This window comes from Schistocerca serialis, chromosome 1, assembly GCF_023864345.2.
Source record: "Schistocerca serialis cubense isolate TAMUIC-IGC-003099 chromosome 1, iqSchSeri2.2, whole genome shotgun sequence".
Lineage (NCBI taxonomy): Eukaryota > Metazoa > Arthropoda > Insecta > Orthoptera > Acrididae > Schistocerca > Schistocerca serialis.
In genome coordinates, this window is record NC_064638.1 from 888,964,485 (window position 1) to 888,977,479 (window position 12,995).

At 47.5% G+C, this 12,995-nt stretch overlaps 1 pseudogene; it reads right to left on the reverse strand.

Annotated features, from left to right (window-relative positions):
• Nucleotides 1-11,809: 11,809 nt before the first annotated feature.
• On the reverse strand, nt 11,810-11,927 carry LOC126426876 (5S ribosomal RNA; annotated as a pseudogene).
• Between the last annotated feature and the right edge of the window lie 1,068 nt (nt 11,928-12,995).

Consider the following 12,995-nt stretch of genomic DNA (forward strand, 5'->3'; position numbering starts at 1 on the left):
GCTCAGTTGTATACTTGACACCTAATTGTGTACTGGCTAGTCAGTTGTGTGTTCATCGCAGCAGAGTTGTTGTTTGTCGTCAGCCGACGCTGACCTAGCCGCTCCGACTCGAACTAGACAGATCTCTGTAGACACGGAGTTCACTACTGTGTTTCTGTATCTTCGTTAATAAAGATAAGTACCGACTTTTATTTAATCAGAGTGTTTGGGTTTTCATCTTTCTGTTCACTGTTCCAGCGGACCGGTCGGCCCGCTATTAAAAGTGTGGCGGTGATTTCGTAAGCCGTTTCTACAGCGAATTGTTTGTCGCTACGAACGCCGCCACAAAAGAAACCGCCACCCTTTAATCTGTGTGAATAGCGACCTGTTAGCAGACTTCTCTCGCCACGTAGCTTCGGAAGCCTAGCGAGGACTTCATGGATCCATGCTATTCAGAATCGCTGCTGTATTGCGTTCCAAAGGTGAACCAATATGCTATTAAACGAATGGTCATATTATTGTGGCTCGTCCGTGTCTTTCTGTACAGTGACGGGGAAATCTCCTGTTAGCGAACGCAAACAGGAAGAGAACGACTGATCGTTGGGCGTCATTTGCTCGTACACGGGTGCCGCTTTCGTTCGCCTTGCTACACTCTGCTGGTGCAACACGAACGCTTGGTGTTTGATCGAAGAGTTCGGTGTTACGCTCGGTTGTTTGGCATAGGATGGTGTTCTCGTCTCGCCCGCTCCTTTGTACACAACAGCAAAATCTTAATATGAAATTCTTACTAAAAACAATAGCAGTTTACAGATTATAAGCTCTTCACGGACATTGAAGAGTAAATAGGCGATGTCCTATCTCGAAATGTTGCCGCGCGGGGTAGCCGCGCGGTCTGGGCGTCTTGTCGTGATCCGCGCGGTCCCCTCCGTCAGAGGTTCGACTCTTCCCTCGGGCATGGGTGTGTTTGTTGTCCTAGCGTAAGTTAATTTAAGTTAGACTAAATAGTGTGTAAGATTAGGGACCGATGACCTCAGCTGTTTGGTCCCATAAGATCTTCCCACAAAATATGAAGAAACATATCCTACAGGCATGGAAATAATGGAGTACCGTTTCGTAGCGTTCGTCAAAGGTGTTCATAGTGTAGCACTTTTCATTTGCGTCATTGTAGTTGCTTCCAAGAGACTGTCACTGTGATCAGAGTAACAAGTACTACAAATTAAACAGAGACGTGCAACTGCAAAGCCCTCTTCACTGGGCGGTTTAACAAACTAATGCGAATGAGCAGTCGTGTGGAACGCTAATTGTACAACGCACGCGCCAGCAGCTGCTAATCGCTTGTACAAACAAGAGGGGCAGAGTGCTAATTGGCCACTTTCTCCTCGCTTTTGTGTGAGCAACGGCTGGTGTTTGAGATCTGCGAACTTCTGCCTCGAGGCGGCCACCGTTCGTCTAGACTAATTTGCATAAGTGGGACGAATGTTTGCGCGTGGGCCGCGAGGTGTCAGTGGAGTCTGCGAGTATCTCCACTGCCTGAAAGTGGTCTTTCTGGCTGTTTAATGTACAAAGACTACCTCTAAATTACACTGTATTACGACCTAGAGCGCGTTTCAGTGGTAATGAACCATGGAAATGGAAATGCCGTGTGGCTAGGGCCTTCCGTCGGGTAGACCGTTCGCCTGGTGGAAGTCTTTCGAGTTGACGCCACTTCGGCGACTTGCTTGTCGAGGGGGATGAAATGATGATGATAAGGACAACACAACACCCAGTCCCGGAGCGGAGAAAATCTCCGACCCAGCCGGGTTCAAAATGGCTCTGAGCACTATGGGACTTAACATCTATGGTCATCAGTCCCCTAGAACTTAGAACTACTTAAACCTAACTAACCTAAGGACAGCACACAACACCCAGCCATCACGAGGCAGAGAAAATCCCTGATCCAGCCGGGAATGAAACCCGGGCCGTTAGGTATGACATTCCGTCGCGCTGACCACTCAGCTACCAGGGGCGGACTTCATGAACATCATTAAGATTCACAGTGGTTGCAGACGGTCCATTACGTTGTATCTATGATCGGAGCGCCTGAGAGAATATAAGATTACTAAATCAGCTACGATAAAATAGAAATTACAAACCAGATCATAAGTGGTAAACTTGTTTTTGTTGAGGATCTGTTGCTTATATGTTCTCGATCACTCGTCATCACCCCTTCGGTCGCCTTTTTGAGAGGTTTGTAAAGTTTCTGTTCATATACACTTCGATTAACTGTGTGAACAGTATCAGCACATTCGTTTCGGTGGTAAAATATTGTGATTAAATCTATAGAGTCCTGAGCAGTTTATGATAACCATTTACTGAATTTTTTTTTATAAACACTGCCGGAAAAAATGAGCACTCCTGGAAAGACGACGTCGATTATGATCCGATGACAGCATATGCAACAAGGGCGTTGTGGATGTACTGATAGTGCTTTCATCGTCGTCCGTCAACAGATAGCGTAGTGGCATAGCTAGCAGAGCGCCATCTGTGTCTACCCTTTAATAGGGAATGCACACCACCAAAAGGCTAGGTCTGGTAGGAACTTCTGAAACAAGTAGCAACCGTGCCATAGAGATACACTCGTGCTTCCTATAGCCAGCTGAGCGATTTTGAAAGAGATCAAACTGTTGTCTACCGAGCGACGGGTTGGTGCTCTCGGAGACTTGCCACGCCGGCCGGTGTGGCCGTGCGGTTATAGGCGCTTCAGTCTGGAACCGCGTGACTGCTACGGTCGCAGGTTCGAATCCTGCCTCGGGCATGGATGTGTGTGCTGTCCTTAGGTTAGTTAGGTTTAAGTGGTTCTAAGTTCTAGGGGACTGATGACCACAGATGTTAAGTCCCATAGTGCTAAGAGCCATTTGCGACTTGCCACGCAAGTTGGACGTACTGTGTTAGTTCTGCAACGACGCTGGTATCAGTGGTCACGCAAACATTCTCACGCCTGTAGACGAGGTTCTGGACGTCTACACAGCACTGACGTGCCAACACGAACTGTTGTGAAAGGTTATTACCGTGCGACTACGTGCACGCACACCTCTAGCCCGTCTTCCACTCACGCCACAGAATCGACGTGCAGAGCTCGACTGATGCCGTCAGAGGATCACTATGAAAATGGAATGGCGCGCTGTGATGTTCAGTCATGAAAATAGATTCTGCCTTCACACAAGTGACTGTCGATAGTGCGTACGACGTAGACTTGGTGAGTGCTGTCTCGTAGAGTGCATTCATCCAAGACACACTAGCCCCGACTTTGGTGTTTCTAGAGGGGACGCTAAACAGCACTAGGTACACGCAGAATGTTGCTAGATATGTTATTTTGCGGTTCTTCCAACAGGAAGGTCATGTGTTGTTCCAGCAGGATAATGCTCGCAAACAAACTGCTCGTGAAGCTCAAAGTGCTCTGCAAGACGTGCGGCAACTTCCCTGTCCAGCATGATCTCTGGACTTGTCTCCAGTCGAGTACGTGAGGAACATGATGGCACGAGAAGTGACACACGCGACTCGCCGACCAACAACTCCTGCAGAACTACGTGAACAGGTCGAGCAGGCGTGGCATAACGTGTCTCAGGACAATATTTTCCACCTGTGTGGTTAACTGGATGCAAGAGTCAGCGCCTACATTGCCACCCTTGCAGGCTATACCACGTACTAAAATGGGTGTATCGGCATGGTTCGAAACCTGGAATCTCAGAAACGCTTGTGTTATTCATCTATAAATGTTATCATTTAATCTAGTCCATATACACTGTTGCAACAATAAATCTTGAGAGAATTGGATACCTCAAGAAAGATATATGAATTTTGTTTCCCGGCAGTGTATTTTAGTTTAGCTTTAGTAGTGTAATCAGCTACAGACACTCGAGGATTTTCCAAATGGTTCAAATGGCTCTGAGCACTATGAGACTTAACATCTGAGGTCATCAGCCCCTAGAACTTAGAACTACTTAAACCCAAGTAACCTAAGGGCATCACACACATCCATGCCCGAGGCAGGATTCGAACCTGCGACCATAGCGGTCGCGCGGTTCCAGACTGGAGCGCCTAGAACAGCTCGGCCACATCGGCCGGCTTAGGATTTTCCACATCCTAAAACAGTTGCCGGTAATTGCTCTGTTCTTTAAAGAATCGAACTCTCATGTATGTAACAGCTTCAAATGCCTGATAACTTTGCAAATGAGTTAATGTCTTAAATAACAGACGTTAGGCATGTAAGCGAGAAAAAGTTTAGAGAAGATTTGAAACTTCTTTCAAAGTGTGTTGGAATAAGCTGAGGAGACAAAAGTCATGGAATACCCACCAATATGGTGTGGGACCTCTTTTTTCCTGGCGTAGTGCAGCAACTCGACATGGTATGGACCCAACAGCTCGTTAGAACCCCCAGCAGAAACAATGGCCCACGTTACATCTGTAGACGTCCTTAACTGAGAAGTGTTTACAAGTTGCTGGTGCAGAATTTTATGTACGAACTGACCTCTCGATTATGTCCCATAAATGTTCGATGGGAGTTAGTCCGGCGTGTTGGGTGGCCAAATCATTCACTCGAGTTGTCCAGAATGTTCTTCAAACTAATAGCGAACAATTGTGACCCGGTGACATGGCGCATTGTCATCCATAAAAATTCCATAGTTTTTTGAGAACATGATGTCCTTGAATAGCTCTCCTAGTATCCGACCATAAAGACTTCCAGTCAATCATCGGTTCAGTTGGACCAGAGGACCCAGATTATTCCGTGTAAACACAGTCCACACCATTACGGAGCAACTGTCAGTTTGCACAGTGTGTTGTTGACAATTTGGCTTCATGGAGTCTACGCCACATTCGAAGGCTATTATTAGCTCTTACCAACTGCAGTCGGGACTTCTCTGTCGATATCACGGTTTTCCAGTAGTCTACTGTCCATCCAATATGGTCACGAGCGCAGAAGAGGAGCTGCAGGCGATGTGCTTTTAGCAAAGGCATTCTCGTCGTCACGCAGTGTTGCTTGTGTGTTAGCATTGACAAATCTACGCAAACCCCACTACTCTCGGCAATTAAGTGAATGCCGCAGATCACTGCGTTGTCCGTGCTGAGAGATAATGTTGTGTTGGCAGAAGAGCGAACACCGTGTTAGGAATGGAGGCCGAAATGCATGCGCTTTAGCCTACGCAGGCTGGCGTGAGGAGGGAAGAACTATACTGACGTGAGGTCTGGAACATGACAAGGAATTAGAATTCAAAAAGCGGACGTAAGTAGTTTCATACTTAACTTTAATCCATTAATGATGAACGTCGCTCTTGACGGTACATGATTCACAATATTATCTGTTCAGAATAGTGACTGAATATGACGCCTTGCTAGGTCGTATCAAATGACATAGCTGAAGGCTATGCTAAACTGTCGTTTCGGCAAATGAGAGCGTATGAAGACAGTGAACCGTCGCTAGCAAAGCCGGCTGTACAACTGGGGCGAGTGCTAGGAAGTCTGTCTAGACCTGCCGTGTGGCGGCGCTCGGTCTGCAATCACTGATAGTGGCGACACGCGGGTCCGACGTATACTGCCGGACCGCGGCCGATTTAAAGGCTACCACCTAGCAAGTGTGGTGTCTGGCGGTGACACCACAGATAATTCATGAAATGTGCTGTTTCCGGCATGGTCTTGCACTGTGGTTCTCGGAATACAGGATTTCCTAACGATTTCCGAAATGGAATGTCCCATGGCTCTAGGTCCAACTACCAGCCTGTCTTAAACATTAAATACAAGATTATGACTCTTAATGAGAAGATTATGGCAGCATTTTTTTAATTTTCAAGTTCGGTCAGTAGTCACATGAAATGTCGAAAATCAAGGTTTTGTTCCCCATGGAAGCCATATATAGGGAGACTGCAACTGTGACTGTGCATCATGAACCATGCACCGTGTTGCTCGCTTAGAAATATAGATGGGTCTAGGAAAACGTCGTAACGTTTCGATGTCAGTAGTGTGAATCAGTATTGATTAGCCCATGGGTAATCAGTGGAGTGATTCTATATTTTAAACTATCTAATACGTTACCAGTGACCTCTTCGTCAGACGCAAGATCTCTAAATCATTTCTGCGATCACTAAACGATTCAGTGCTTCTAAATAGCAACTGAACAGCAATTGCTAATTTGCAAAAAAGAAAAAAAAATCTTTGAAAGGCTCTGAGCACTATGGGACTTAACATCGGAGGTCATCATTCCCCTAGACTTAGGACTACCTAAACTTAACAAACCTAAGGACATCACACACATCCATGCCGGAGGAGGGATTCGAACCTGCGACCGTAGGAGTAGCGCGGTTCCGGACTGAAGCGCCTAGAACCACTCGGTCACAGAGGCCGGCAGCAGCTAATTTGCAGAATAGTTGTAGAGTACTGTTATAAAGCGTGCTGAGGCGATCTGCTAGCCACAACATATAGAAAAACTACGAAAGCATTTGGAAACTGCCTTAACGAAAGATGGCTATTGTAAAAAATAAAAAAGATGTAAATTGATATTTTCACCCTAGAATATGTGCGCTAATAGTTTCTAAATTCCTCCACCTCTTTTCACTCAGAGTCTTTTAAACAGGAGCATTTTCACCTTTTTTTGTGCTCCGATAGGAGCATTTTCCTGCTGGTAATGATATATCTCAAAGCGGAGTTTGTATCACGTTACTACAACTGAGAAAATGTATTTTCTCTGGAAGTCAATAGAGTTACACTCCATTCAAGCACATACGTTCTATTTGGCCTTCATGCGTTTCCGCGTGCCCATCCAATTGAGAATTGAATTTTTTTGTGCAATAACATTTCGTCGTGAACTACGAGTGGTTTGCTTACCATTCCTTATAAGTATTAGAGGAGATGAACAGTTGTACAGGAAAATGACATCGTCAGTCTGAGTGTACATCAGGAAATATGTCTTTCATCAATAGCGGAGTAAATGTCACTCCTCCTGTCAAATCAGCAAAGAAAGCCTACACATTATTCAGTGCCGGCCGGAGTGTCCGAGCGGTTCTAGGCGCTACACTCTGTAGCCGCGCGACCGCTACGGTCGCAGATTCGAATCCTGCCTCGGGCATGAATGTCTGTGATGTCCTTAGGTTAGCTAGGTTTAAGTAGTTCTAAGCTCTAGGGGACTGATAACCTCAGAAGTTAAGTCCCATAGTGCTCAGAGCCATTTGAACCATTTGAACCATTATTCAGTGTACGCTTTCCAACAAATAGTTATAACTACAAAGACCCATAAAATGTAGATAAATTGTCTGAACCAAAGGAAACCCAGCACACCACGCCGAGCGGTTAATGGCGCTACAGTCTGGAACCGCACGACCGCTACGGTCGCAGGTTCAAATCCTGCCTCGGGCATGGATGTGTGTGATGTCCTTAGGTTAGTTAGGTTTAAGTAGTTCTAAGTTCTAGGGGACTTATGGCCACAGCAGTTGAGTCCCATAGTGCTCAGAGCCATTTGAACCATTTTTGAACCAGCACAACACGTCAAAATATTGCTGAGAGGCTTCAGTGCACAAACTGGTACAGATAAAAAAGTCAGAAGAGTAGCTGTAGTGTATAAAAAGCTAAAGGTCTTTCTCCTGGCCTTCTCGGGCCATTTGGTACCGGCCATCCTCCGTGTCGTCCTATTCCAATGACGTCGTTCGGATGCGCTACGGAGGGGTGTGGGGTTAGCACACGGCTCTTCCGGCCGTTGTTGGTTTTCTTGACATTCGACTCGCTACTTCTCACTCAAGCAGCTCCTCAGTTAGCATCATGAGGCACGGTGCGCCTGCGCCAGCCCTATCGCCAAGGACCTATCCACGGCAGTACCGGAAGTCAAATACGGGTCCTCCGCATAGCAGTCAGACACACTGACCGCTTAGCTGCTAAGACGGACATTGGGAATACATCAGCAAACAGAAATGACGGAAAGTTTACTGGCTTTTACCAAATCTTTGACCTAAAAATAATTTCATTATATTTCCTGACAGTTTTGACCAGTGAAATGTTAATGAGGAACTTAAAGAAATAGACATTCATGAAGACATAATGTGAGACGCAAAGAAATTTAGGAGCGTAGTTCACAAACGCAAATTTGATAAGTCTATGCAGCAAATTAAGGATGGACACAGGTACCTAGAAAGGAACACAGTGAGCGAATGAAGAGAGATGGAGAGGAAAAAATAAGAAACTACTCTCCTGGAAATGGAAAAAAGAACACATTGACACCGGTGTGTCAGACCCACCATACTTGCTCCGGACACTGCGAGAGGGCTGTACAAGCAATGATCACACGCACGGCACAGCGGACACACCAGGAACCGCGGTGTTGGCCGTCGAATGGCGCTAGTTGCGCAGCATTTGTGCACCGCCGCCGTCAGTGTCAGCCAGTTTGCCGTGGCATACGGAGCTCCATCGCAGTCTTTAACACTGGTAGCATGCCGCGACAGCGTGGACGTGAACCGTATGTGCAGTTGACGGACTTTGAGCGAGGGCGTATAGTGGGCATGCGGGAGGCCGGGTGGACGTACCGCCGAATTGCTCAACACGTGGGGCGTGAGGTCTCCACAGTACATCGATGTTGTCGCCAGTGGTCGGCGGAAGGTGCACGTGCCCGTCGACCTGGGACCGGACCGCAGCGACGCACGGATGCACGACAAGATCGTAGGATCCTACGCAGTGCCGTAGGGGACCGCACCGCCACTTCCCAGCAAATTAGGGACACTGTTGCTCCTGGGGTATCGGCGAGGACCATTCGCAACCGTCTCCATGAAGCTGGGCTACGGTCCCGCACACCGTTAGGCCGTCTTCCGCTCACGCCCCAACATCGTGCAGCCCGCCTCCAGTGGTGTCGCGACAGGCGTGAATGGAGGGACGAATGGAGACGTGTCGTCTTCAGCGATGAGAGTCGCTTCTGCGTTGGTGCCAATGATGGTCGTATGCGTGTTTGGCGCCGTGCAGGTGAGCGCCACAATCAGGACTGCATACGACCGAGGCACACAGGGCCAACACCCGGCATCATGGTGTGGGGAGCGATCTCCTACACTGGCCGTACACCACTGGTGATCGTCGAGGGGACACTGAATAGTGCACGGTACATCCAAACCGTCATCAAACCCATCGTTCTACCATTCCTAGACCGGCAAGGGAACTTGCTGTTCCAACAGGACAATGCACGTCCGCATGTATCCCGTGCCACCCAACGTGCTCTAGAAGGTGTAAGTCAACTACCCTGGCCAGCAAGATCTCCGGATCTGTCCCCCATTGAGCATGTTTGGGACTGGATGAAGCGTCGTCTCACGCGGTCTGCACGTCCAGCACGAACGCTGGTCCAACTGAGGCGCCAGGTGGAAATGGCATGGCAAGCCGTTCCACAGGACTACATCCAGCATCTCTACGATCGTCTCCATGGGAGAATAGCAGCCTTCATTGCTGCGAAAGGTGGATATACACTGTACTAGTGCCGACATTGTGCATGCTCTGTTGCCTGTGTCTATGTGCGTGTGGTTCTGTCAGTGTGATCATGTGATGTATCTGACCCCAGGAATGTGTCAATAAAGTTTCCCCTTCCTGGGACAATGAATTCACGGTGTTCTTATTTCAATTTCCAGGAGTGTATATCAGTTCATAAGCGATCCTTAGTAGAGCAAAACGAATAAAACTATAATAATAATAACAACAATCATAATAATAGTGCAGTAACAACCTAGGAAAAATATCGAAAATTGTTTTCGATTTCAAGGACTGGCTCGTTATCCACATACGTAAGGTCGAAACCATCTTCGAACCTCTTCAGCTTCTCCCCTGCGGACTGTTCGTAGCTGCGCCGTGTGTGGCTCCTGTAAATCGGCGGTGACAAGTGGAGTGACCACAGCCGCTGGAGCGTTGACCAGCGAACACCGCCCCCGTTCGGCGCCGGAAGTGACTGCCGCCCCGCTAACGGGAAGAACAAAAGAAAGCGCCAGCTTCCGGTGCGCGCCTCCAGTCGTGGCCGCTGCCGCCGCCTCGCCGCCCCCCTCAGAAATAGAAGCGGGTCTGAGGTCTGCCGACGCGGCGTCTTTACTGCACAGCGGGGTCGCTCGCCTGGTACCTCGTGGCTAACCGATCAGCCAGTTACTATAAAACACAGACCGCAGTGCTAGCTGCATTCGAACTACGAAACGTCTGACAAAAAGATGCCTCAGCAAAGCGACTAACGTAGAGTCCCTGTGGTGTCACCGCCAGACACCACACTTGCTACGTGGTAGCCTTTAAATCGGCCGCGGTCCGTTACTATACGTCGGACCCGCGTGTCGCCACTATCAGTGATTGCAGACCGAGCGCCGCCACACGGCAGGTCTAGTCTAGAGAGACTCCCTAGCACTCGCCCCAGTTGTACAGCCGACTTTGCTGGCGATGGTTCACTGTCTACATACGTTCTCAATTGCAGAGACGACAGTTGAGTATAGCCTTCAGCTACGTCATTTGCTACGACATAGCAAGGCGCCATATTCAGTTACTATAAGAATGTATTCTGAACAGATATTCGGAATCATGTACCGTCAAGAGCGACGTTCATCATTAATGGATTAAAGTTAAGTATCAGAGTAATTACGTCCGCTTTCTGAATTCTCATTCCTTGTGTTGTTCCAGACCTCACGTCAGTATAGTTTTTCCCTCCTCACGCCAGCCTGCGTGAGCTAAAACGCGTGCATTTCGGCCTCCCCGCGTAACACGGTGTTGGCTCTTCTGCTAACACAACAGTCCCATCTCTAATGAACTCGTAGTCGATAGCACGTAAAACCCTAATCTTATTGTTAAGCTTATCCGTTACTGATGTTTAAGGACCCGTGACTGTTTATTCAATATAAATACAGAAAACTGCAACCACTCACTTTTTTGAAATACTTGTTTATTCCATAATCAGGTGCACATGAGGTTACATGAGTAATTTATAGCGTAATGGCCCCGCGTGGTAGCCGCGGGTCTTACGCGCCTTCTCTCGGTTCGTGTCTCTCCTCCCGTCGGAGGGTCGAGTCCTCCCTCGGGCCTGGGTGTGTCTGTTGTCCTTAACGTAAGTTAGTTAAGTTAGATTAAGTAGTGTGTAAGCTTAGGGACCGATGACCTCAGATGTTGGGTCCCATAAGACCGTACCACAAATTTACAAAATACAGCGTAATGCTGGGTGCTGGGTCTATGACAAGAAGATGGAACATGCTTTAATGTAGAACTATGAGTATTGTTTAAATAGCGATTTAGATAAAAATAAATTTTGCACTTCCAGCGACATTATTATTAGTATCCATCTATCGGTTTCCATTGTCGTTGACAGTCGTTAACACATCACTCACTTATTACATGATATATATAAACTATGCCGGCATCCAGCACGTGCTGTACAACCGGTGCTCGTTACAGCGATCTTCATGCGAAGATGTAACATACTTCGCTCAGAGACATTATTTGTTCTTCCTTGCATATGATTACACCTAATCTTCCTTCTTTTCACATGGACTGAAATGTCTGGCCACACGTGTTCGGCGCCGCTCCTTCCATTCGTGCCTGTCGTATTACATCTCTAACATGGGTACAATAGAAGGTTGCGCAACGGTCAACACAAACTAAAAAACTAAACTCCTCCCGAACAGGCCATGAAGGGCCAATGGTACTGACCGGCTGCCGTGTCATCCTCAGCTCATAGGCGTCACTGGATGCGGATACGGAGGGGAATGTGGTCAGCACACCTCTCTCCCGGCCGTATGTCAGTTTCCGAGACCGGAGCCGCTACTTCTCCATGAAGTAGCTCCTCGGTTTGCCTCACAATGGCAGAGTGCACCCAGCTTGCCAACAGCGCTCGGCAGACCGGATGGTCACCCATCCAAGTGCTAGCCCAGTCCAACAGCGCTTAACTTCGATGTTCTGACAGGAACCGGTGTTACCACTGCGGCAAGGCCGTTGGCCAATGGTCAACACAGTGAACTCTAAATCGGGCCAAGCTATTCTCAAGTCACCATTGTGAGCAGTAACTTAATGGTTAAGGCATGAGAGCAGTATTCGCCAGCAATGGGGTTCAAATCCCCTACGATCGTCGAAATGTAGGGTTTCCTTGATGTCTTAAAAATCGATTGTTTTCTATGGAACTTCCTTGTTCAGCCAAAATTTTTTCTCCCTCTCTAATATTTTTTTTTCTTTGGGGGGGGGGGGGAGGGGGGGAGTGGAGGGTTATCAGTCTTCAGACTTGTTTAATGCGGTCCGCCATGAATTTCTCCTCTCTGCCAACCTCTTCATCTCAGAGTAGCACTTGCACTCTACGTCCTCAATCATTTGCTGGATGTATTCCAATCTCTGTCTTCCCTTTCAGTTTTTGCCCTCTGCAGGTCCCTCTAGTACCGTGGAAGTCATTTTCTCTTGTCTTAAGAGATGTCCTATCATCCTGTCCCTTCTCCCCATCAGTGTTTTCCCCATATTCCTTTCCTCTGCGCAGAACCAACTCATTCCTTACCTTACCAGTCCACGTAATTTTCAACATTCGTCTGTAGCACCACACCTCAAATGCTTCAATTCTCTTCTGTCCCCGTTTTCCCACAGTCCATATTTCGCTACCATACAATTCTGTTCTCCAGACGTACGTTCTCAGAAATTTCTTCCTCAGATTAAGGCCTATGTTTGATACTAGTACTTCTCTTGGCCAGGAATGCCCTTTTTGCCATTGCTAGTCTGCTTTTGATGTCCTCCTTGCTACGTCCATCATTCGTTATTTTACAGAATAGGTAGCTGAATTCCTTAACTTAATCTACTTCGTGACCATCAGTCCTGATGTTAAGTTTCTCGCTGTTCTCATTTCTGCTACTTCTCATTACTTCCCTCTTTCTTCGATTTAATCTCAATCCACATTCTGTTCATTAGATTGTTCATTCCGTTCAGCAGATCATGTAATTCTTCTTCACTTTCACTCAGGATAGCAATGTCATCGGCGAGTCGTATCATTGATATCCTTTCACCTTGAATTTTAGTTCCACTCCTGAACC